A 27,274-nucleotide genomic window follows, 5' to 3' on the forward strand; every position below is an offset into this window, starting at 1 on the left:
GAGTACAAATAAAAAGAATCCAATAAATAATATATGTATTTACTTGCAAACTGTGTGTTATTGGTTTGTGTAATTGTGTAAATCCTGATTGGAAGAAAAATAATTCTTCAATCTTTTTTGTAAAGAGGATCAAACCAGTGGTTAAGGAGTAAGCTTGCCGAATGAACGAAAAATGTTAACAAAGTTTGTGCAATGTAAATTAAGGTATTTCGGAGATTAAAATATTATCTTTGATGAGCCTGTGCAATGAGATCATCCTGTAAAAATAAATGCTCCTAGTTTTTCATGCTTTAATTTTCTATTTGTTAAAAATTAACTTTGGCGCTCAAAATTAAGTTAAAAATAGAACCCAGGACATAAAAGCAGCGCCCCAAAAAACTCACATCCACTCAATTCCTCCCTGGTCAAATAATATTCGAATGGTCAATTTAGAACACTTTGTTCAAAACATTCTCTCAAGCCTGCTACACAAAATCAATCTATAATCAACCATCACTAAAATTATATGCAAAACGAAGAAAAAGTGATAGATATGATAGTCTGGAAGAAAACTATCATTTTTGAAAAACTATCCTGACAAAGCATCTTCCTTATCAAACAGAAAAATTCAGTTTTATGGGAAGAACATAAAAGTACAAAAAAAATGCGGAGATACTAGAAAATGGAATACAACAAAACCAATTTGCGTTCTGACAAACTGTTTAGACTATCAAAAGATAAAGAATAACCAGAACCATTATCAGTTAAAGTAATTTTAATAAGAAAAACAGCACCGTTCACGATCTATTTTCATTGAATAGTTCGTTGCAGTTTTAGAACAGTGTTCAGAGGGTTTTGTTCTTCAGAAATAAGGAAATGGCTCATTGCTGGCTTTTTAGAGACAAAATATTATACTATTCCTCAAAATTTAATTCCAAAATACTGTCAAAATTTTTCATTAAATCAAAAAAATTGGCAGGAAAATTAAAAATATGTATGAAGTAAACCAATAATTCAAAAAAGCTTACCAAATTTTTAAACCATATCGTAAGAAAGAGAAACAATTGATACATAAGGTGTCAACTGTACTCTAACCCCTCTTGTACTTTAAAATTTTAGACCGTTGTCGTCCAAAACCTCAATTTTGTTTCATAATCACAAAAAGTCTCCTCAGCACCAAAGCACCGAATAAATAAGTAAGTGAAACGTCTCTGGTTGCAAAGATTTTAAGTAAAGATATTAATCTGTTTCGAAAAAGCGCTCGTTATCAAAATTGTTCGTAAATAACAAAAAACAGAATGAAATTTTATATCTGGATGTCATTAACCTTTACACTACGTTTCACTGACAATCGATCGATTAAAAGGCAGACAAACACATTTTGACAAAATTTGCCAATAGTCTGTATCTCATTTCACTTTTACATACAAAAAAAGTAGTCCCTAAAGATTCTCTTTATAGTGAAATCCTAGATGCACAGAGGTTATAAATGATATCACGTGTTAGCCTGGGATGTTCAAAAAAAAACTTTTTGAACAAAAGAATAAATTAAATATCTCACGTATTAATAAATGTGGGAACAGAGCAGCAATTACGGTATAAAACGTACTATATCATGATTTTCAAGATGACCCTTGGATTGATAAATCATAGATGAGACATAATTGAGAAACATGTCGCATTCGAGGACATTTTGTATATGATTCGTTAAAGTGATTTCGCTTTCATGTTTTCTGCTTACAGAAAAAAAATTACAAAGCTGTTAATTTTTTGTTTCTCTTAATTTCTTCAATGGAGTTTCTTCGTTCCTGCCAGACTTATCTATAATAATTTGTATACATTTATGTTAGTTCGACTGGCACGCAAAATTCTAAAGCATCTTCGACTCTTGTATAATTTTTGGGATAATTTCAGCGTTTGTGAAAAGCTATTTGGTCTGTAAACTTTCATGAATTTTTCATGAAAACTCAAAAAACCTTACCTTTTCTACATTTCTTAAATAATTCAAACAAATAGGATTTTTTCTCGAGATGCACAATTAATTTATTTTTCATTTGAAAAAAGAATTGAAACAACTGTAAATTCAAAAGAGGTTATCTTAATTGAATAAACAAACTTTACGGCCATTTTGATAGAGACGAATACAATGCAGATAGAATCTACACTCATTAAATTGGCCACTTCAAATGAAAAGACTGATCTGCAGCTGGTGATTTGATCTTCATTTAATATTTCGAGAACTATAGAGCACAAGTTGCATTGGTCAAACATGACACGTGTCAAAAATTGATAGCCTCCATTTCCAGACCAGATGTTTGGCTGAGTGGCACCTTCCAGTCAATCAATTTTGCAGTCCTTATCACAACGTCTTCGTTAATCTCAACAACCCAACCCTGTAGAGCAGGACTTATACTTTTGCCAACAAAACTGGCCCATATCAATGAGAAATCTGTTGGTCGGGTGGCAAACTGAATGAGGTAATTAGGTTCGTTATTCGGAAGAAAACGCTTGACTGACTTTTGAAACAGCTGGTTGCCAAAATAACAATTGTCCGCTTATTAAAATCTGGCAGCCAGCACAATGACGTGAAACCATGCAAAAATTATTAAAAGCGTTCCAGTTCATTGTTCGGATTTATCGGCCTCATTTAATTTGAACATATTCAGTCAAATTGTTGACATGATTCTTTTTATTCTATCAATATATGTTAATCAAAATCTGAATTAATTTCAGTTTGCTTGGGAAGCACTTCTGAGATAGACAATATGGGGAAACTCGCTGTCCGGCAAATTTGAGTCATAATCTATGAACAATCATAAGCCTAATTTTTCGCACAAAGAAGCCATAATTCCATTAATAAAATTCGAGAACGCAGAATTCATAGTCCGAAAAACTGTGCAGCATGGCGGCAAAAATTTCATAAATCCTATGCGAAAATTAAATTCGTTTTTCCTTCCTTTTAACATCGTTCGTGCTTACTGAGAGGTTTGTTCATTTAACTAATAATTAGACAATGCAAATAAGCCCAGACAAACCAAAAAAAAACAGATTGAGACAAAAACGGGATTTCTCATCATGAAATGGCAAAATCAGTCACAATTTTTTTTTTGTTTTCTTTACTTATCTTCTCATAATTAACTGCAGCAAACAGTGAGTTTTACTCTTATGTTTAGCCCTTTATCAGAGAATTATTTGACCCCTACCTTAATTACTACTTTCAGAAGAAGTAGTCGATTATGTATGTCATGAGGCCACTAGATTTGTGACTAAAAAATAGGCTCGGTATCCTGGGTACGCACATAAGGTTCCGACCACGCTCATCCATATTCTTGACTTGATGCCAAATGATGAAGAGATAGAAAACTTTCAAAAATATACATATCGTTCCATAAACAACCAATGGAATAAAATAATGCCACCCTAGAGTGCCGATGAACCTTGTTGATAATAGGACCACCATACAGGACAAGAATAATTATCGAAAAACAAACATTATTTACGACCAAAACTCGATTTCTATAGTAAATAAAAACATAAACAAGTATCAAACTCGCATCAGATGAATCCTCAACGACAACAATTACGGTTTCAAACGTACTAATTCATGATGACCCCTGAATCGATTAACCATATACGAAAATTTATTGAAACACATTGCAAGACATGAGTTTTCTCATTACAAAGTGTAGCCCTAATTACCGCATGAGTTCTACTATTACAATAATTCGTTTGGATTTATATTTATATGAACTAGTTTGACTGGCAAGCAAAATTTTAAAAGCATCCACTCTTGCCGAAAGGTTTCATTTTTGGGATATATTCAGTGTTTGTGAAAAGCTTTTTAGTCTGTAAACTTGTAAATTTTTTATGAGATCTCAAAAACCTTATTTTATCTACACCTAATAAATAATTCGAACAAATAGAATTTTCGAGATGAACACTTTAATTTAATTTTCATTTGAAAAAAGAATCGAAACAGCTGTGAGTTCAAAACAGGTTATCTTAATTGATAAAACAAACTTGATGGCCATTTTGATATAGGCAAGCAAAATGCAGGTATAATCTACGCTCATTGAATTGGCCACTTCAAAAGAAAAGACTGATCTGCAGCTGGTGATTTGATCTTCATTTAATATTTCGAGAGCAATAGAGCACAAATTGCATTAGTCAAACATGACACGTGTCCAAAACTGAGAGCCTCCATTTCCAGACCAGATGTTTGCCGGTTGAGTGGCCCCTTCCAGTCAATCAAATTTACAGCCCTTATCACAACGTCTTTGGTAATCTTCCCATCAGATGAAACCTCAACGAAACAATTTAACCTAAACATCATTAAAAGAATATGGAACCTGTCCTCAATGCGACCTGTTAATAGGTCCACAAAAAAGAGCAACAAGGTGCGAAGTTCAAAAACACGTTTCTGTTTTTGAAAAAAAATGAATTTCACTGAAATCCCTAAAATGTTCACTTATATCTTCAAAGGAAGTAAATGAGACATGCCAATAACCAATGTTCAATTGTTCAAAATTTCAAAGCCAATGGGACCTACGGTCATTGTTAGAAATTTAAAAGAAAACAAAAATCCTATAAAAGGTACAAATACAAAAAAGTCTCAAATATTTTATGAATTCTCGTAGTCACAGTAGTAACAAAGCCAAAAAACAAATGTTTAAAGCTAAAACTGTTATAAGCTTACAAATTACAGCTCACTGGAAACGGGTTGTGACCCGAGTTCACAGAGACTGAGCAACAGATCCAACAAAAAATTGCTTTAAAAAAACGAAACATAATAACATAATTATGTTTTTGAAAGCAAATAATATCAAAAACCATAACAGACTTAAATTTTCAATAAAGTGCGATGAATTAAGTTACCTTACCTCAAGAAGCCAGTTGGACTTGTTAACAGAAGATAAAGTCACGACCCCACAAATTAACAACAAAGATACAAAGAAGCCAGAACTTCAAACGATTTTACGAGATCACACTGTTCAAGGCACTATAATTATAAGATATTACCTGCAAGAACTGTAAATTGGCAATTTCTCTTGCTTTTATCATCACAAAATCTGCCCAAAAAACCTAAGTAGACTTGGCAACAAAAAGAAACAAAGAAATTGAACACTATAGAGATCCCGAAAACTTTATATGAAATTAATGGTCGAAGCAATCAGTCACAACGTAAAATCAAACGCGAAAATAAAAGGTTTGAATCAAAAAAGTAAGGTTTGAATCCAAAATAATTTCCCATTAGTGCGATTGAGTTGTTTGGTTACGAAAATGAAAAAAAAATAATACAGTTGAAAAACAAAACTTATTTATTTCAATTTTAAAGTCATTAAAACAAACAGCTATTTACTGAAATCTTCATTTAGTTTGAGTTATACGTCCTGGGGAAGCAATTGAGACCTATGGCTTTTAGGTATATTGCGTATAACAACAAATACATTCAAAGTGATAACAGACATTAGATAGCAACTGAAAGAAAGTCTAGGAGTCATAAAAACCATGCATTTAACTCTGAAACCCTAATTTAATCTCGTTGAGCCTCGTTTTTTGTAAATATTATCTGTCATTAACTGAGCCCTAATTTGAAATTCTTGTAAGTAAAAAAGGTTTACAACTACAAAAACATTTACATAGCGGAAATATTTTGAAAAAAGTTGCTCCCCAAAAAAGTCTTTAAAAAAACTATCGTACGGATACATGGCGAGATCCAGATCAGCCCAGATGTTGCTGCGCGTCAAAAAAACCCATTTGGTGAAATTGTTTCGAAATAGATCAATTGTTCAACAAAACTTTTCAGATTGTCAACAAAAGCTCGATTTGGTATAATTATCCAGTTCAATTTGCAAAAAAACTGGCAAAATTTTACTTTCAGAAGAGTCCCAAGGCCAGTGGGCGAAAAACACACACACGCCAACTCAAATACGAACCCGAGATCAGAAAAATTTAAACTTTTATTGGCAACTGATCTTCGCGCATAGTTCGTCACCTTTCCTTAAAGTCTTGTTGCTTCAAAACTACGTCTGGACATTGTATCGATAAAGGTTTGGAAACAGGCAGGGTTAGGCTAGCTTTTTTGTCAGCTTAAAAAGAATATGGCTGCAGTTTTCAGTTATCTAAGTCCAGCAAATATAAAGCAAGTCGACTAAAAAAGCAAGTTAATTCCCGAAAAAAGTCGAAATTTGAAAACATTTTGCATAAAATCGAGCCAAAGAACTCAAATGGAACAATTCAGCAACCCTCCTCTATCTTTAGAGATAAAATCAATAACACTACATTTATCATTTTGAACAAAATTTAGCAAAATTAACGAAAATGAGATCAAATACTGAAAATGTGAACAAAAACAGCTGAATTATGTCTAATATTCACAAAATTTTAAAACTCGATAACTGCCTCTAAAAATTGAAAATGAAAAAAAAAATTAATTCCATTTTCTACGCTAAACGGGCTTTTTAATGATACCACTCAAAACCCTACAATAATTATATCGATCGGCCAAAATTGTCTGAACAAAACAAACCATTTGAGTATATAGTTCGAACAAAAAAAGAGTAATGGTACCGTTTGAACAAAAAAACATGCCAAAACTGAAACGCTTTGACACATTCTATAAAGATAATCGTAGTAAAGTTTTAAAGACAGCAACAAATTTTAGCAACACTTACAAAACACATAATACATAAACAGAAAAAAACCTCAACGCCAAAAAAACACTACTCAAGAATTTTTATGATCTCGGACAGTTTTTGCACTCTGTCTCTATTTGTTCCAAGTTATAATGGAACTAATGGCTCTCTCTCTCTCTCTCTCTCTCTTTCTCTCTCTTTCTCTCTCTCTCTCTCTCTCTCACTCTGCTCTCTCTCTCTGTGTGTGTGTGTGTGTCTCTCTCTCTCTCTCTCTCTCTCTCTCTCTGTCTCTCACACACACACAAATACCACTCATTTTACATCTCTCTGTTTCTTTCCCTTACACACACATATACCACTCACATTACACAGACACAAAAAATACATGCATCCACAAAAGTGCACAAATACAAACACACAAACTCACACACACACACACACACACATATACACACACACGCAAACTCAAATACGAACCCGACATCAGAAAAATTTAAACTTTTATTGGCAACTGATTTTCGCGCATAGTTCGTCGCCTTTCCTTAAAGTCTTGTTGTTTCAAAACTACGTCTGGACATTGTATCGATAAAGGTTTGGAAACAGGCAGTTTTGCGAACAACTAGACATGGTAAACAAAATGATTTAAACATATTTAACACCGCACTTGCAAGCAAAGATCGCGCAGTTTTCTATTTTTTTAAAGGTTTTTGAAAGATTTTGCCCTCTATCTGTACTTGTGTCCAGCGTGTTCGAAAACTTCAAAGGCCGTCTTTAAAGGCTCTTATTTAGTAGCCTTGAGGTGCATTGGTTGTCCGTAACTTTTAGGTTTAAGCTTTTCACTCTTTGGAATATTTTCTAAAATATATATGTGAATTTAAATCAATGTTCCCCATCTTTCAAAAAACGTTTTGTTTTCATATGAGGAGTTTCACGTTTCACAATCAATGAAGAGTGTAGTTTTTGAATTTACAGAGACGTCCGAAATTTTGAAAACGTCAGTTCGAAGAGCAATTTCAAAAAACAGAGACAAAAAAAATTCTTCTAAACTTCAAAAATCACGAACTTTTGCTTTAAATTTTTAAACTGGCAATCCACAAATTCTGTTACTCTGAAGTTCTTCTGTATTCAACTATGCTTGACAAAATTAGTTTAAACTGACTGCTCTGATAATAAACTAATAAGAATATAAAGGTAAGAGAAAAATTTCCATCTTTTTTTAGCATTAATGGATTTGGTAGGTTTGGTGTTCCTTCATTGCAACCGTTTTTTTTAGTTCTGCGCTGTTTTGAAGATACCGAAAGTTGGACGAAATAAGAAGAAATTTTTGCAAAAATTCTTCTTTGCGATTGAGGATTTTGCCCAAAAATAACGCGGAAAATGTTGGTAGGTACAATAAAACCTAATCGTTGAGACGCAAGGGCTATTCGAGGCAGTTCAATGCCAATAACAATCTTTATTGAAGGGATCATTTTTTTGAAGGTTCTATATGCTGCAACGATTGTTTGATTTTATAGTTTCCACTTGCTGAATTGATTTTTTGATTAAAAAAGACGCGAATATTTTTCTGAATTAGAGTACTGTATGTCGCTCAGTATATCGCAACGAAAAACGCAGGCAAAAATAAATGGCATTCAGATACTTATAAACATGGCATTTCAAACAGTTTGATTATCATAATGGTAAATTTTTACTCGGCAAAATACTGCGACGAAGGATTCAAACTTGATGTTTTTTTAAAAAGTCAATGAGCTAAAGTTTTACTCTTAATTAGGGCAAGCCTTACAATAAAAACTTCGGATGGTTGCTTTATATAGGCTAGTCAAGATACCAAGTCTTAGAGGTTTGAGAATACTAATAACGTTAATCCAAAGTCTTTCATATGTTTCTGATCCAATACAGGTTGAAAATTATCTGTTCATTAGTGCACTCAAGCGGTCTATCCCTGAGATCATAATGTTTTTGAGATGTTTTTGATTTGGTTTTTTTAAGAATGTCTTTGGTATTTAACATAAATCGCATCCTCTATTCTATTGTCAAAAGAGTAGGTGCACAAGCTTATTCAGAATAAAGTTTGAAGTGTTTTCTTGAAAAAACGGGTAAAAAGCAAATAAACAAAGAGTCATTTCAGAGATTGACATAATTAAAATACCATTTGACTAATGGAATTAGCCTTTTTTTAACATACTGTTAGTACCCGCAGCAAATTTTCCTGTGACTTTCTGTTAAACTGAATATATTGATTAACAAAGTAATTGCAAAAAATCATCTCTCCTCTTTTTTTCAGCTTTTCAACAATTTTTAATCACAATTCACCTGCCTGAAAATTAAACAGATGTTCAGAACAATACTTCATAGCGCAAAAATAGCGCAACTGTTAGGTGTTAGGAGAAGTTTTCAGATAATTGCTCATTACAAAAAAAAATAAAGAACAGACTAACAATATGACAACAAAATTGAACAGTCGAAAGCAGTAAAAAGGCTAACACAGACTCCGTTCATAGATCGAGAACCATTATCTGTTTATACCCAATACTGGTCGAACACGTTCTTAACATACCCAGCTTCGATCGTCCACGGCCTTCTCATTGTTGAATCAGATCTGCTCATAAGATAATCTAACAAGGCGGCTCGTTAATGTGCGTTGGCACATGATGTTCCGACCCAAGCTCATCTACATTTTTGACTTAATTGTCAACCAAATGAAGAAATAACAAAAATAGAAGTTTGAGCTTAAAACAATCGTTACACAACCTATCTACTAATTGAAATACATAATGCCATTCCTTATTACAGCGCCAATTAGATCTGACACTAAAGAGACTACGAGACAAAAAAACAACCAAAAAATCAGCAAAAACAAAAAGTTCACGGAAAAAAATGAATACCTAAATTTGAAAGCACATAGTAACAACGTCGAAATGCAGTCAAATAAAACCTCAACTACTCCAATTTACTTTCTTCTAACTATACAGCGGATGGAAAGTTTTCTTGATGAGACTATGTTACAAGTCAATAAAAAGAATGATCAATAAGGCGAATTTCAAAAATAAATCAACTTTTTTTAAACCAAGAAATTTTAAAAGTCTCAAAAATTATTAGCTTTTAACTAAATAAGCCTTGATAAATTACTAAAAAATTCTTACAAAACCGAAAGGCTTTGTCTTTAAGTAGACTAAGCCTTAGGAACGAACTAAAAAAAAACTTCAAAAAAAACAAACGATTTGCGAAAACACAAACTATTGCTACCATTAAAACCATTAGCTATTGTATGAATATTATGTATTTTTAATTCAATTCTTATTTTGTACTAGTTCAACTGCAGGAAACATAATGAGAGATTAAATAAGTTTATTTGGACCACATTTGTAAACCATTTGGATCTGTTACTACGCGATTGTTCTGAAAGAAGAGAAAAAGAAACCCATGACCACTCAAAAAACGTTTATAAAAATGCATATCGTCCAGCAATCAAAGCATCGGTGACAAATAATAACAGTACATATGTTGTTTTTTGAAATATAAGAAATTGGATGTGACCTCTCATTGATGGAAATAAGTTACAATTTGACGAAAAGAACAACAAAAAGTGAAAAGTTTGAAAAATATATGAAAATGTATATCATAAACTTTAAGACTAAAGGCTATAAACTGACTACCTGATTCTGGTAACAAACCTAACCCAAGCCGCAATTACAAGATTAAGAGATTTGTCAGCAATTTACGACTACCTAAAGAACAAAAACAGGCAAAAACAGCACTTTCAACAATAATTGAGCGGTAAAAGTGTCGAAGGCATTAAAAAACAAAGTTTTCACTAAAAACTTTTTAAAGTTCAATTAAAATTTTAACAGAAATGGGATTTGTTTTTTTATCAATATATTTTCAAAAAATCAATTATTAACAAATACTTTAGAACCACGAAACTTATCAACGCCATTAATTTCATTAGCTTTCATAGGAATCCAGTAAATACGCTAAAGTATGCCTCCATGCGACAACAAGTTTGTTTGCTTTTCATATTTTGTCAATAAGAACTTACAACAAGTTTTTGACGATGAAAACAACAACAAACACAGGCAACAATCAAAAATTCACTAGTAAAGTGCCAGAAGAAAGTGTCGAAGCAAATTAAATCATAAGATCTTCTCTGAAAACTTTATCTAGGAGCGGTTGAACGTCTTCCCTAAACCAAAGAAAACTATCAGTAATAGGATAATGTAAAAAGATTTCAAAAGATCCGAAAAAAAGAAAAACTGCCCGAAATTTAAAAAAAAATATGAAAACTAGTGGCATTGAAGTTTTAAAACTAAGAAGAAAAAGAAGAAACTAGGTAGAAAAAAAACCACTTAACAGATTAATTTTGGCTGCACTAGAAACAAAAACGAATCATGGGATAACTAAGACTGACTGACATTTCACGAAAAAAAAGTTTAGGATTAGTTAATGTTAAAAATAATTTTCGAAAAACTATTTTTAAAGTCTTAATAGCCATTAAATTCAAAAGCTTTCAACGGAGATCAATAGCTACGCTCAAAATAACCCCATGGCAAGCAAAATGCTTAGAAAACCAGTAAGACATCACAATAAGTCTTAAGACTATGTAAACAGCAACAAAAAGAGACGAAAACCAAAATTCAGTAGAAAAGTGCGAGAAGAAAATGCCGAAGCCATTTAAACCATTAGCTTTTCTCTGAAGACTTTATCTGTCATCCACTGAATGTATTGATTAAACCAATGTGATTAGAATAATATTTAGATAAGGTGTATAATATTTCGATAATAAGATAAGAGTTCAAAAGTAACCAAAAATACGAAACTATCCAATATTTTTCTTAAAAAATGCTGAATTCTTTTGTCATTGAAATCATATAATCAAAAGTTAAAAGTTAAAACTGCTAACGAGATTTATTGCAGTTGCAGTAGAGAGCAAGTGGGTTCTGTCAAAATTGAGACTGACTAACAGTTCACGAAAAATATAAGATTTGTTAATGTTCAAAAAAAATTTCGAAAAATATTTTTAAATTCTAAACAGCCATTAAATGCAAAAGATTTCAACGGGAATCAATAAATATGCTCATATTTGTTTCAATAGGAACATGGGAATGTCATGCATAGGTGATTAATAAGACATCACTACAAGTCTTATGACTATGAAAACAACAACAAAATCAGTCAGAAACCAAAAAGTCAGTAGACAAGTGCGAGAAGAAAAGTCGAAGCCATTTGAACCCATAAGCTTTTCTTTGAAAATTCATCTGCAATCCATTGAGCGTTTTCATCAAGCCAATAGGAGCTGTCAATTTAGGGACAATGTGAGAAGATTTCAAAACTAACCAATAATACGGAAATATCCAAAAAAAATCTTTAAAACTTTTTGAAATCTTGTGTCATTGAATCATATTACTAAAAACTAGATTCTAAAACCCCAATTAGATCAAACATGGTTACAATAGGACTAAAGAGAATGCTGTCATCACAGAGACTGACTTATAGATTATGATTGGTGAATGTTCAAAAAAAATCGAAAAATTTTCTTTAAAGTCTTAACAGCCATTAGCTGTCCACTCAAAGCACTAGATATTTTCACGTAAATCACATTACGGGAAATATTGCACAGTCAGTCAAGGAGTCCATGCCAAAAGACTCCAAAATATTAGTAGCACCTCAGAAATAAATTCAAAGTTTCATTCAAAATCACGAAAACATAGAGTCGAAGCAAAAAAAACACGAGCAATTCCTTGAAAACAACTTTTTGTTCAATGCGCTTCGTTTGACTGCAAAGTAAGTTTGTCATTAACGGAATCTCGATATGAAAATTGACTTGTCTCTAGGTGACTTAAAAAAGCAAAAAAGTGGAAAAGTTTTCAAAAAAAAGAGCTCTCAAATAGATTTCAAATTTTTTTTGGATATTGAAGCTCCCTATGAGACCAGAACTAGTCTTTTTTATCGCCTTTAGTCTATCAGTAACACAAAACTGGTTCATTTTTTGGCCCGAAATTTAAGTATGAAATACTATTTGTACAGAAAAAATCTTAATTTGAAGAAAAATCACACTAAAAGTGAACAAATATCCCATGTTCACGCAAAACTTCAATCCTCGATTACTCCTCGAAAAAAACGAAAATCAAAAAAATCTTTTTACTTTTGAAATCTACGCTGGACCAGCTTTTTAATGATACCACCCACATTTTTCTGTGATGAATATATCGATTGCCCAAAATTGATTGAACAAAAAAAACCCATTTGAGTATATAGTTCCGGCCGGAACAAGTGAGGCCGGAACAAATATTGTTTATTTTATTTTTTCGTTTTTTGGCATATAAAGAACGATTCAAACCATTTTTCAAAAAGTAATTGCCCACGCTTCTGCTCTAGAGAGTTTCCCTTGTGCTTATTTTAACGAGAAAGGAAAAGCAAGAAAATAAAGAGTTGGATTAAATATTGCAATAAAGTTCTTAAAAGTGTTGCTGAATCATTAATAGAACTCGGTATAAATAATTCATGGTAGATACATCATTTTATGTAATTGTCGGTCAAATATACAACTTCATGTAGCTAGTTACATCTGGTGCTTTAGTTATTGAAACATAATCGGAACTCTGAAGAAAGATCTTTGTGGGACAATAATTTATTTAAATAAAAGCTAAGGTTGAGCTGCAATTAGTTTCTACTGTTCACCAAAAAAATGTAGCCTCTTAGTAATGAATTTTCGATTTTATGATATAATTAAAGTTTGAATCTGTATAACTGATCAGTATGCTCTTCGAATGCATTTGTTTTTCTGCTATTATACGAAACAGACTATTGAAAGCTTAAGGTTCACACTATCAACAATACTGACGCCAATGTGCGGAAAAGAAAAAAAAATAAGGCGCACCAAGACAATTCAAAAAGGGTTCTCCAATTTTGTCTTCTTCTTAATTTTTTCACCTGGAGAGTGTAGTTAGAGAGGGGGCAAAGTGCACTTCAACTTTTCCGATGCTTCAAATGTATGCTTAATGTTCAGGCAAATTTTTCAGCGCCCTAGTTTCACCTTACATTTTTCACTCTATGTTTTGAAATTAGCCCACTATTAGCTTTCCTTATTTCAGAACCTTGATTGTTTTCACTTGCTAGTACGTACTACCAGGAGCCATAAAATCATTTTACCCGCCATTTCTTCAGAACTCACTATCATTTTGCTCAATCAGGGGCAGAACCAGCGGTGCTAAATTTTTTAGCAGACAATTTTGAATGAAATTTCGCATTTTATTTTTTATTAACTGAAGGTCGCAGAAGTATAACTTAATTGAAAAGTTGATACGTTTCTTTATATGTTGAAATTGAGCTGTAGAGCCTGCGTTGTTTTAATCTTAATTTTAATGCTCTCTTCTGTCAGGCTTAGTGAAAAACTTTTACTTTGTTAATTCACACCTTCGGTCATTATTCTTTATTTTTTTAAAACTTCTCTAACTTAAAGAACTTACTGTAATTACTTGATACTGTTGGCCTGGCTGCAATTTGACTTAAGTGATCTGATTCGCATAGAAACACTATTTATTTGCACTATTGAACCGTATCTCCAACGCTTTACATCAGTGACTTGAAAAGTCTCAAATAAAACACACTCCGCCGAAGCAGAAAAGATCACACGCAGAACAGCGCGAATTTCGAAATCTCATGAGAAACAAAACAAAGAGAAGCAAGCAAAACTAGGGCAGGAAATCACTCGCTTTAACACGCACAACACAACAACGAGACGAACAACAAAAGCAGCAACAGAAACACAAACAGGTATTGCATCTGTCAAAACCAGCAGCGTGTAATAGCAATTCAAGAACAAGTATATTAATGGGAAGTAGAACAAGAAGCCCTAAGTAAAAAGCAACACGATTGCAATTAAATGTTATAAAGACGTCTAAACTGTTTGTCTTTTAATTTAGTGTCTTGTGTGCTAACTCTATTTCCAATCACTTATCAGTACTAAGTAGCTTAACTCTCATGTGGGGACCCTTTTGTTTCTTGTGTAGCAAATGATAATGGAGTGGTTCTAGATTGTCAGCATCCAAAAATGCATAACTGTCAAGGCCAACGGGACGGGCAAAAACTCTTAAATCAGTATAAGTTACCAATGTAAAGTCCTCCGTGCCATTAAAAAAGGCGCAGTGCGCAATTTATATAAAGGCGATGAGAACCCTCCTCCTTTAAGAAACAAACAAACATTTCTTTTTTCGGCCTAGATAAGGATCACGAGGAAGTTTGGCAAGCAAGGCAGCGCATAAACAATTATAGTCAGGGTCGATGGTATCCACAGTCTTAGGACTGAACAATGGGCGATCTGAGGAAGGGGCATTCTTGAAGCAATGCTTATTGATTAAAGGCGTTTCTTTAATAGTAAGGTACATTTCATCGCAAATTCTATCAAGTGTCTCAACAGAAGCATGAATAGGGGGTAAAACGGTGCTGAGATTCTGGTCGCTATATATATATATATATATATATATATATATATATATATATATAAATCAATTTTGTAAAACTTCACGAATAATGGACTGAACTTCTTTAATACAACACAAAGAGACAAGATTTTCACTGCCTCAATAAAATTGTTATTATGGTGATGTGTTTCGATACTCCACCTAGCGCTTCTGGAACGCAAGTTTTTGAATCTATTTTAGTTATTAGAAAAACAAAAATTTGTTCTGATATACCAATTGAACAATTCTTTGAAGTGTTATTGCTTTGCCTATCGAAATTTTTTTTAAAAAAATGCGGCAACGAAAAATGAAATATCGTGATATAAATGAAAATTCTTTTGTGTTTCAATTGAAATCAAATTAAAGAAATCAGTTGACAACCAACAAAGTAGAACGGATGATAAATTATTTTACAAAATTGAAGAAATTCTGAGCTTCTACAAGCATAAAGCTACTTTTATTAATTTATTCAACACTCTGTGTAACAATCTAAGTAACATATGTCACTCGTTTGTTGAAATTATGGGTGGCCTATTATTCAACACCCCAGCCAACTCCTGTAAAAAATACTTACTAAAGTCCAATTTGTATCAAAGTTCGACTGACTGTGCACCGATCAGTGGAATGACTGCTAGCCATGGTTTCCGTTCTTGAGTTTTCCTCTTTCTAAGGCCAACAAGAAAATGGGAACTGAAGGCTTCGTCTACACTCAGAGTAAACATACAAAATTATCATCAGAAATATTTTGCTTTTGGAAAAACTCGAACATTCTCATTAAAACGGGGCCGCAGTTTTTTGGGCAAACAAAACCCTAGTAGTTTCGTGACTTTCCTTATTATTACTGTTTTTGGAGAAAAAAACTTTTTTAAAACCTTTTACAAACTTCACTCGATCCTTAGTTTAGGACAATTAGATCTAAACACAACCTGGAGCAGACAGACATTCATAAGTAGGACAAAAACATAAGAAAAGCATGCGTACATTTGCTTGAAACCTTTGCGTTTGAAACATGGTTTTTGCTGAAACCTGAAATCATAAATAAGCCCAATAAACCACGGAGCTCAAATCATCTTGAGCAAGAATATACGTAAGATATGCTACAACTCGTGAGCAACCTTGTACTACCACTTTTGCGTTTATACGTTTAATTAAAATGTTTCAAATGAAGTGACACATTGGTGAACTCTGATAAAAAACCTATAAAAGTGGGTACCCTTAGGCACAAGAAAAACAATCAGAGATATTTTGATTCTGGAGAACAACGCTTTATCTACTAGTTAGTGATATGTCAAAAAAATTCGGAAGGTGAGAAACTCTGTTCAACATCCTAAGTTGAAAGAGCCTTCAGATACCTTGCATTGGAATTCGTGAATTTGAAATTTAAACGAATCAAACCGACGAAATTCAGTTGTATTGGAATTTCTCTGCCTGTTGCAAGTTTTATCTTTGTTTAACTGGATTTTACTAGAAACTGCTTCTATAAGTTCTTCTGTTCTAATGACATAATTGTAGACCGCACTCAAATATTTTTTCTTTATTTGACGAAAACCTACATATTGAAATATTTTGAGATTTGTATACGTATTTGAGCAATTTGGTAGCAGATTTGAGACAGAAATCAATTATTACTAATATTGAATGCCTCACGCACAGCTGATAGAGCATTGAGTAAATCCGTGACAAATCGATTTTTAGGCGAACTAACTTTTTCCTAACGAGCCTTTCAAAAACTTGTGCTTTGGGCGCCAGCCAGTCCACAGCTAAGAGCTTTCTAACGACAAAAAACAAATTCTCTATCTTCCAGTTAAAATAACTGTTGTTTATTATGCTTATTGTCAAATTTCGAGTACCGGAACTCTAAGACATCGGAGAACAATGGGGCAACGTCATCCACCGCCCCAACAACTGAAATAATGCAGTTTCCGTCACATTTTCTGTCGAGCAAAACAAAGAAATTATGTAATTCACTAGGCTATGCGTTTAACGGTCTCAAATTTCAAAAGATCGCTCGCCTGGACCGTTTTTCAGCATGACGCAATTTGTTTGTGGTTTGTTTACTCATGAGACCAGAACCCAATTCGAGTTCTACTTATAGTGGCAATTCCACAGCTTCTAAGCTGCCCTAAATGAAGACCTTTCTGTATCAGGTTATTTTTCCTTTGTCGTTTCCTACAGTCAATCGACTACCACATAAATCACGCAATTGGGTCTATCGGCTATTAATGCAGTCTCAAATTCGTCTTTTTTCTTGTCCCACAACAAACGCTGAATAACGTTTTGCCAGATACGAATAAGGCAGCAATGTTTATGAGCGAACAACTGACTCATCTGTACTTCGTAAAAAAACTCCAAAAAATATTCGTAGAGAATGGAATTTTCACAACATGACGAGACAGAAGTTTTATTCTCAAGAGCTAAAAGTTTCGGTAAAGGGACTGAAAAGTTTGCTGTTAAATTTATAAATTTTGAATTTTGTCAGCAGATGAAATGAATAAATGCTATCAAGAAAAATCGATAAGTGTACTCACGTGAAAACACTCAGTGGTTTAGAAGCCGATCATCATGGGCAGACTTTCGAATATTCCAGGAAATTTTTCACATTGTTCATAGACAATAAGTTGACTGTATACATTACAAGCAGTGCATATTTATGTAAATTATAACCAGAAGTAACGGGAAGTTAACTAATTAAGCATGTAACATTAAGAGGAACAGTTATATCGAATGAATTGGGCGGAATGATTTCAATAACAGATAAATAACAGCAACTTTGCGGAACTTTCCGCTCTGAATGACGGGTTAAATTCCCCGCAAACCTAAATTTGGGCTATGGATAATCACTTGAAAGAATTGCCACTTGAAGTGACCGCGTGATCTGATTACCCTCAAACAGTCCGATTAAAGCTTACAATTTGTTACCTTGTCAAATGCTGGCAGTACCCTTTTTGAACCTCACCCTAGGCAGCCGCAAAAATTACAAGTACCCTTAAATACCACAAGATAAGCCCTGCTTATCGTGCGAATATGGCGCAATAAACGCATTAGTTGTCCGCTTATTTGAATTCAAGCGCAATATTTGGGCGTGTTTAGACTTAAAACCCTAATTTCAGTCTTTTGAGTGCTCAATTTTTCGTTCTCAGAAAAAAATGGACTGAAATGTGTTAGCTCATTAACATGAATTGAAAAAAGTGAAAATTTTGAAGAAATGCGTTCATGCAATTAGATTTGTGGCATTAAAGTAATGCAAGCTACTTTTTATTCAGCTACAAATTAGGTTTCCCGCCTACCTGGGCAATTGCGCAAAATAGGCTGAATAATTAGTCTCAAGCTGTATATCGTTATAGCCTTGAATCTGTAGAAATTGGTTTTAGAAGGCGTAGTAGACTTAGCATGGCTCAATTATCCAGCAAAAAGCATTTACATTAAAAATGAGCTGATTTTGGATGGAAAAAGAGCGTCTAAGGTAAGTGTACTTCTGCCTGCTATCATTTACCTAATTTCCTACAAAAGAGCTATTTCCTTAAAAGCTTACTTGATGCAACCACAATCATTTTGTATCATTCTTTTTCCCTATAATTTCCACTCTAAACAATTTTGCATTGAATTGAGAGCTCACGCTTATTGATTCAAGTTTTAACTAAAAATAGCACCAACACAAAGTTTATCTGAAAATAAATTAGCAAAAAGTTACCGTTATAAAAAAATATTTCTATTATTATGGTAATTACAAACCAACATCTCCTCTCCCCCTCCCTCCCCTTGCCTCTTCTATCACCCCTCTCCTCCAGAACAGAACTAATAACTCTAATAACTAAAGTTATAATTTAACGTCTGTTTCTAAATTGCTTACGCGGAAAATCTTTCATCCAGTTTACGCGCATGAAGAAATTCAGAAGATTGCGATTAATAGTTCAATGAGTTCTTTGATTAATTCAAACTAACAACAGAAATATTTGCATAACTGTTAAGAAACAACAACCGGGATACGAACTCTGAGGGTAGTCAAGAGTAATAATGCACAGCCCATTGAGTTAACGTTGCTGGAATGTGAAATGATAGTTAAAGAGCCATTCACAAAAAAAGTAGTCATTTTCTATAGCGCTGCTTGTGTTTGCTGCTTCCATGCTTTTGAAACAGAAAAAAAAGCGATCTACATAATTAATTACTCTCGCCCCATTTACACAACTCAAGGATTTACCTCAAGGATAAATTGATTTGGGCACATATTACAGCCTTAACTGTTGAATGCGGTGTTCTCAATATGGTGGTCTCTCAATACGATGATCTTCTAGTCTTGGTCTTAGTCAAGAACCGGCAGGTCTAAGTCCATGCCTTGACAGGCCTAAATCGAAGTAGAGGCAATTGGAAGAAATTGTAAAAATACGTCGAAAACACTGATAGAGGTTGTATATAACGGAAGAGATGAAAAGTGAATTGTGCAGTATAAGTGATAGCGTTCATATGAAAACACAACATTTATTACTAAATTGTAACGAAAGTTGTTTTCTAGGGTTTTGATTCGAACAATTTTTTGCAATTTCACTGATGCAATTAACTCAATTTCAACTCTTATGGCATGATTAAAAAGCACTAAGTATCATTACAATATCTTTTAATAAGTTTTGCTTCCTAATTTTGATGCTACAGTTGTGTCTTCTTGACAATTTTTTTCGCGAAAAAATTAATTTTGATATTTTAAGTGGGGTTTTCTTTATGATCGTCAAGATTCCTTTCCTGAAAATTTTAAGGTCAATCGAAAAATGGTCCAGGGACAAAAGGACAAATCGAAAAACAGTTTGCTGGAGACTGGCCTGTCCTATTCTATATAAAATAATCAGACTTCAGAACATTTTCATCAGTTGAAAAATATTTTTGTGGGATCCAAGGGGTTGGATATAATCCACTTCGCCTGAAACTGGGGCATAAAAACCATAATCAAAAGAACAATACTACAGAGAAAAAGGTATACAAGTCCGGAAAAAGGGCGAAACTAAGTGCCTGAAGACGTTTTTACCTTTACGACAATCATTTCTCCATCTCGTCCTACAGTTGTCTCCTTGACTCTTAGTGGCCTATTGGTGTTCATTCTACTAACATAGAGACAATGTCAATCATATTAAGAGGTCAATTTTCGGTGTTTGATGTGGTTCGGGAGATATTTTTCACCAAACGTCACTATACATGTTGCATCCGCTTCTGCGCGTTCTTCAATGACTTCAAGCTTGCAGATTGTCAATTTCTAAAATGTCCTGATGGCAAACTGTTGACGGGACGCTGGATAACAAAAAATGGTGTCAAGAGAAGAGTAAGGGGCGTTCTTTGGGTGTTCTGGAGCAAAATCGCAAAGGCACCGCCAAAATGTAGGCCCTATGGAGCGCTAATTATCCCCGTTGTTTTTGCGACTGCTGGGGCTCAGTTGAACTGGTCATTATCCAGGGATTAAACAATCACCTTTGGAATTTCACAGTGGCCGCTAAATCTTTTGCCGTTGTGAAAAGTATTTGGGGATGGCGTTGATGACAGCACAATCTTCTCGCAACCTTACACACCGAATCTATGTTTTGATCTGGTCATTATTCCCAATTAATTAGACGCTGCACAATGCATATAAACATCATGATATGTTTTTTAGCGCTCCGAATCCTCACTGTAAACAGAACCAAAACGTCTGCACAAAAATTAACATCAGAGATCTGCGTTTCTGCTGTTGGAAAACAAAAGCTGGGCACTGAAATTATGATTGACTGAATTCGTTTGTGTCAAAGCGTCGACTTAAGAAACGATAGAATTGCATGCTTCCAATTCCTGAGAAAGTCTGTAACACAAAAAAGTTGCTTTATTGAAGGCTTTCATTGATTCTCAATGTTTCTTCCAATTTTGTTGACTGGTGGACAAATAATTACTGGGCCGAATCCAATTGCAGAAGAAAGTGTGCCCTCGGCGGGCCAAACCTTAATTTTTTGTGATTAAATTGCATTAGTTCAAATTGTAACAGAAAGAATTTTCTTGAGAAAGTTTCTTGAGATAACTTCTTGGTAATTGTTGATAAGTGAATCTTTCAGTTGTGTGAAAAAAATGAGATTGAGTGTAGGAAGTAATTTTTTCCAGTCGAAAAACCTGTCTGCATCGACTAGAGGATTCAATGTTTTTGCACTTGTTGTCGCTACAGTACATCTAGCTCGTGGTTGTTTGCTCATCTCATTCCATGACGATTCAAACCTGTGGGAATTTTTTTAAAATTGAAGTCATTTCTGCTTCGTTTCATTTGGTTGAGTGCCGCCACCACCAACTTCCGTGATCCGCAGATTTGAAAGACGTTGATATTTGATGACATTGCTGAACTTACAAAAATTGAAAAAAAGAGAAAAACTCAGCTGATTGACAATGACGGTTGATTGTCTTTGATTCAGTCGAAGGAAATGCACTCAAAAACAGTGAGAGCTAATTCCATCTCTGAAAATCTTAATTGTTTTTTGGGCGCATCTTTGCACTTTCCCAATGAGGTCTTTGTTGACCGGTGCGGCTATCAATTGTAGGACAATTAGCAACAGCTGTCATGGCTGCCGTTGAGGCATTGGCACAGAAAAAGGAAATTGACTTAAGTTATTGGTTCTCTTGTGACGAGCTCTCGCTACGCTAAATTTGTATTTGGTAAACCAGCTGCAAAAATATTTTGATTCTGGTTGTAAGAGGGGACAACAAAACAGGGAATTAAAACATAAAAACACCAACCTGAGGTTTCACCTGTCTATCTGGTTTTGGTGGTGCAGCTTTGAGTAACTGTCGCACCGGAAACATGACAACGTCATCCGATATAATGGTCCATTTCTGAGCAAGGAATTGTATGATCCCTTTTTCTGCGCCATACGTTTGTATGAGATTTCCGCAAGAACCTCTGGACTATTCTAACTAAATTTCTCAACTCTCTTTTGACTGAGAAACTGTTTTTTTGTCTTCTTCGATTGTTGATACAGATGGGATATGGTCATCCATATTAAAGTATTTCAAAATAACAAAGAATTGTCTGGAAAAAAAATCTCTATCATCACTTTTTTTATTGATATTCCAATGTAAATGGGAACAGAACTAATTAGACAGACAAATCTTAGCTTTCCCGAGCGACACAGAAAAAGTTTCCCCAGCGACACAGAGTTGTCATTATGAATACCTCTGATTACGAGCTAAACTTTGCATTGCAGTTTTGACAAGATACTGTGCTGAACTGAGCTCAACTGGTTATTAGTGTTGATTAAGAGAAAATGCAATTCTGGAAAAATTGAATTATCAAAGCTCTGCTTTTCTTCACATTATAGAATATGGCAGTCCTGATTCCAGCCTCATTCCAGAACTGGCAAATTCTGAAAGCAGTTGTCATTGAAACTTGACAAATGTGAACTATAAAGCACATAAATTTCTCGTTCATTCTCATTTAGGTAAAAACACGAGAAGGCGAATTCAACAGTTGTTTTTACTTTTGACTGAAATTTTGTTGCAAAGATTAGAAGATGAATATTGAATTTTCGGATCTATAAGATGTTCTGCAATTTTCCACAATTTGGAACCTATTGAAACATTATCCCGGAAATAAATTTACGCTCTACTCATTACTATTTGACCAATTTAATTCAATTACTGGCCTTGGTTTGGCCTGGAATGCACGTCTCAGAAGGACTGATTAATCTTTTTGATTTTACCGATCTAAAACACGCTTGTCATGTTTTTTTGTATTTACAAAAACAATTGAGACATTGAGGAGAAATGATATCCTAATTAAAAGTGTTAAATGTATAAAATCAAAATCTTCGGATCAGTTTGGCTTCCCATAAAAGTTGGAATAGTTGCGAGTTCTTGACAAAAGTTTTAGAGAAATAACAATTCTTATGAATTAGATGGGTTTCTTCATCATCATCAAGTTTCATTTCTTGAAACTTTCAATGTAATTGGGGACACAACTATTCAGACGAGCAAATCCTAGCTTTCCGAAACGACAGATAAAACGTTTTATCATTATGAATAATTCTGCTAACGAGCTCTCATTGCACATTGTGTTATAAAATTGTTTTACAGCCACAATGTTTTTCTATTGAAATTTTGACAAAAGACTTTGCTGAACTGAACGCAAGTCGTAATTAATGTTTATTCGGAGAAAATTCAATTTTGGGATAACTGAGGTCTCAGAGGTCTGTTTTTTTTCACATTATAGAATATGGGCAGTCCTGATTCAAGTCTCACCACAGCACTGACAAAACTTGCGTAAATTGTTGAATAAACCCTGACAACTGTGAACCATGAAGCACAAAAATTATCAGAGAGCTCGGTCAAATTTTATTTTTCAAGACTGAAAAAAAATCTAAATGTCTCGTTCTCCCAAAAACTTATTTCAAAGAAAAAACGCGCCATAAGGGATGGTAAAACGTACTAGTTTCGACAACGGCTGCTTGATTTTGCTACTATAAAAAAATTTCTTTAACTTCAAGCTTTGAATTGCTTTAATTACGCCTCAATTTCTCACAATACTCCATCTTCATAAGTCAATTGTTGGCCATTATTTCACCAAAAAATATAAAGAAATGGAGCATGACATTATCCACATTATTTTTTTTAAATTCAAGACCTGCATTATACTTGCGAAATAGTGGTAAAGACTTGAGTCTCGTACCGCGTCAATAAAACCATTTTCAACAAAAGGTTGACATCCTACTCAAGCAAAAAAGACACTAATTTTCCTTTCGCAATCAAAATTGAGTTGCCCCATAAACGCTTGACCAACCCTCATTAACTTCCAAACACAGATGAAAGATAAATCACCATCAGAAGGTTTGAGAAGAGATTAAATTGTTTGTGTTATTCTCGGGTTCATAAAGCAATCTCGTACAAAATTGCGCGGTTAATATGATAGAAATTTAAATTTTCAAAAAGGAAAAACCAACCAGATAACGAGAATTGCCATGCAAGTGAATCAAAACGTTGGGCTGACAACAGCCAAAAATTGATGGGCAAAAAGTCATTGATGGGCAAAAACGCATCACAGGGCAAACACGACTCATTGCAGAAAATTAAAGAGTGAAACTGTGACAATTCATTAAAGAGCAGAAGGTGTAATGGCTCTCCTTTTCATCATAATTAACTGCCAGCATTATAAAGCAATCTTGACCTTGCTAGAATAATGACGCGTGCAATCAGAAAGTTACAGGTGTTTAAGTGCGCACTCAAAAACTTTTTGATGAACTTGAACATATATTGGTGACAGTTTTTGACAGAACACTGCTTAATTGTAAATCATAACAATTCAAAAAGAAAATAGAAAGCAATCGTATTTTTATATAGTACTCTAACCTTACTTCTCATATTTTTGAAACATGGCGCCAGCTCTAATAAAATGATGCCCCCCCCCCCGAACTGAGATCAGACTAAAAGTACAAAAACTAATGCTTTCGAACAATCTTTGATCTTTTTCCAACCAATACTTTCATTTTATTATAATAACTTCCAAGACACTTAAAGACCTCGTCAAAAAAAAATAACAAAACATTTTGAAAATAGTTTTTAGCATAAATAGCTATCACCAAAAGTGCTCATGATTCCAAGCATATTTGCCCGACCACCGTCTTTTTGGTTCTTAATTACCGCCGTGGACTCTTCCTCCTCCAGATTATTCCCCTAGAAGGAATATTTTAAAGTATTCCCCAATTTTAAGAAATAAAATAACACGTAAAAGTCAGCACGCGTATAGATAAAAAAATTACACGTGAGATCATTTTAACACCTATATCAAATTACCTGAACTTAATCAATAGAAATTGATGATCTATTCTGTTCCCCCCCCCCCCCGCCGTGTTTTTTATGACCCACAGTTACAAATTATATGTTGATATATAGCACGTTACTATGTAAGAAAATAGAACGTGAACCTGGGGGTAATAAAAGATTTATGCTCACTAAGCTTGGGGGGGGGCAAACAGAATAGATCCGAAATTGATAGGAAACAGAACTAAAGCACGTGCAAATTTTGGAAAATTTTGAACTTAACGGATCCTTTTTAACAGTCCAACCACCGAAAAATTGGGTATTCTTGATTATAATTTGAGTGATCATTTCATTGACTAAATGGATTTACTACCAGTATTTAGGTAGATTCGCCGTATGCTCTTATTAACATAAACACAGGAAAAACGTAAGCCAGCTTTGCCTTTAAAGATTATAAAGCTAGAAGCACTTTCAAGTGACGAGTCGTTGGAAGCACTTCAAGCGCGTTGGGGCATCACCGCAATAATTTGCCTACAATTTTCAGATTATATCATACAGCAAATGAGAAAATCAGCTACTTATTTTTGGTGCACAAACTGAACAAACCTATAGAAATGTTGGAATAAAAAAGATAAATGAACAGAAATTTAAATAGGCGCCAAAGAAGAGATATGATTATAAATACCGTTTGCTAATGTAAAACTAAAAACACAAAAGATTGGGCCGCATATTAAAGTATTTATTTTTTTGAAAAAAATGTGTTGCTATAATCTTCCGATATTGTTGATACAAAAAACTATTATAAAACCATCAGAGGATAGCAGGAATGTAGAATCATACCCGTATATATGGGTAAGTATAAATATATTGGTATATCACAAAATAACTGGGTTCAAACAAGTCAAATGAAAATGGTACGAGATCTAACTAATGATGCAAATTGATTTTTTTTCTGATCGTCTTAGTTTGGATGATCAATAGAGTTCTCGTTAGGATTTAATTAAAGCTCATCGGAATAGGATGAACAAAAGAATTTGTGCCCCTAAAGAACGTACTTGTGGTTTCAACAGACTTATCGATGGTACCTACCAAAGTACAAAAACTGAACAAAAATAGCGCATTGCGTGTTTTATAAACAAACAACGCAAGATGGCTATATTCGGAGTGCAACTTTCTTTCATTCTTCAACAGTTAAAATCCAATTACACATCAAAAAGAAAAACGTCAAATAAAAACTCAGAATTCTGACGCAAAATGTTAGTTGAGAAGCCAAAAGAATCCTTAAACTCTGTTACTGAAACTGAAGAAAACTTTTGCTCTGTTAGAAAAACCAAATAAACGAGATTGATCAGCAACTTAGATATCTAAGAGTTAAATTACTCAACACCCTCTTATTTTTTGCTTCGCCGCTTCCAATTGGAAATTCTACAAAAGAACATTCATGAACGATATAAAATGAAACAAATGACGAAAATGAAACAAATAAAAATGACAAAATTGATAACGGCGACTAAACAAAACAAAATTTCGAATCACAAGCAGAGTAAAATCATCAGCAAACAGAAAATACGAAAAATCCGAAAAAGAAGTCAGCGGAAAGTGAATCACGTTTTGTGTACGGAATGTCTCTGAGACAGTGAAACGCAAAAAAAAACAGCATAAAACGTAAGAAAAAATTAAAATTTCAAAAATTTTGGAAGGCAAAATTCAGCATAGAGTTTAAAATGTATAGTACTAAGGTTCATACCAATAATAAAATCATCCGATAATCTACGACAACGAAGAATAGTGTGTGCAAAACATATAAAAGCGACAATCCCTCAGAAACAATACCAGAAGTGCAGTTCTTCGGCAACACTTTACAGGCACGTCGTACTTTTGTTTCATTTGTTCCACTTCATCAACAGAAAATGTTTGTTTTTATTCATTATAATCAAAATTTTCTTCTGGACATAAATAATAATCGTCAGTTGTTCAGTTGCAATTTTAGTTTGCAGATGCACTACGCACTCCCATGTAGCAAGTTTAGTTCATCTTTATCGTTTGCGTATAAAACTAGGAGTGGTATTATCGTATTGTCCAGCAAATATAGACTTTTTTAATTTGACAGTCTTTGAACGTCACATTTTGTGGAAAAAACTGTTGTAAGGAATTGGAATTAAAAAAGGAGACTTGTTCGTTTTGCCAAATAAGCATCTCTGGCTTGTCCAAATCAAAAAATACCATTTAAACATTTTTGAATATGAATTTTTAAATCTCGACATTGAGTTATAAAGTGTAAACGTGTATCACAATTAGTCAGAAAAAAGCAGTTTCTTTTGCGATTCTGCTTGTTTTTGAAGCGGTTTTTCAGCCAATGTTTTTGACTATCTACAGTCTGAGCCAGAGCCCTAGCAACGATGTAATTGTTTTAGCTCTTTGTGAATAAAGTTGTCTTTTTTTTTAAAAAAAATG

At 33.8% G+C, this 27,274-nt stretch overlaps 1 protein-coding gene across 1 annotated transcript in view; it reads right to left on the reverse strand.

Annotated features, from left to right (window-relative positions):
* The window catches only part of LOC142356455 (uncharacterized), a gene marked incomplete at its 3' end in the record, with an annotated part of 41,265 nt that extends 15,462 nt beyond the window's left edge, over positions 1–25,803 (reverse strand). Inside the window, exons 1-2 of the mRNA XM_075408367.1 lie at positions 25,749–25,803; positions 17,602–17,957 (exon numbers count right to left, since the gene is read on the reverse strand). The remainder of the gene's footprint in view (positions 1–17,601; positions 17,958–25,748) is intronic.
* Positions 25,804–27,274: the final 1,471 nt, after the last annotated feature.

This window comes from Convolutriloba macropyga, unplaced genomic scaffold (genome assembly GCF_964194025.1).
Source record: "Convolutriloba macropyga unplaced genomic scaffold, txConMacr16.3 SCAFFOLD_823, whole genome shotgun sequence".
Classification (NCBI taxonomy): domain Eukaryota; kingdom Metazoa; phylum Xenacoelomorpha; order Acoela; family Convolutidae; genus Convolutriloba; species Convolutriloba macropyga.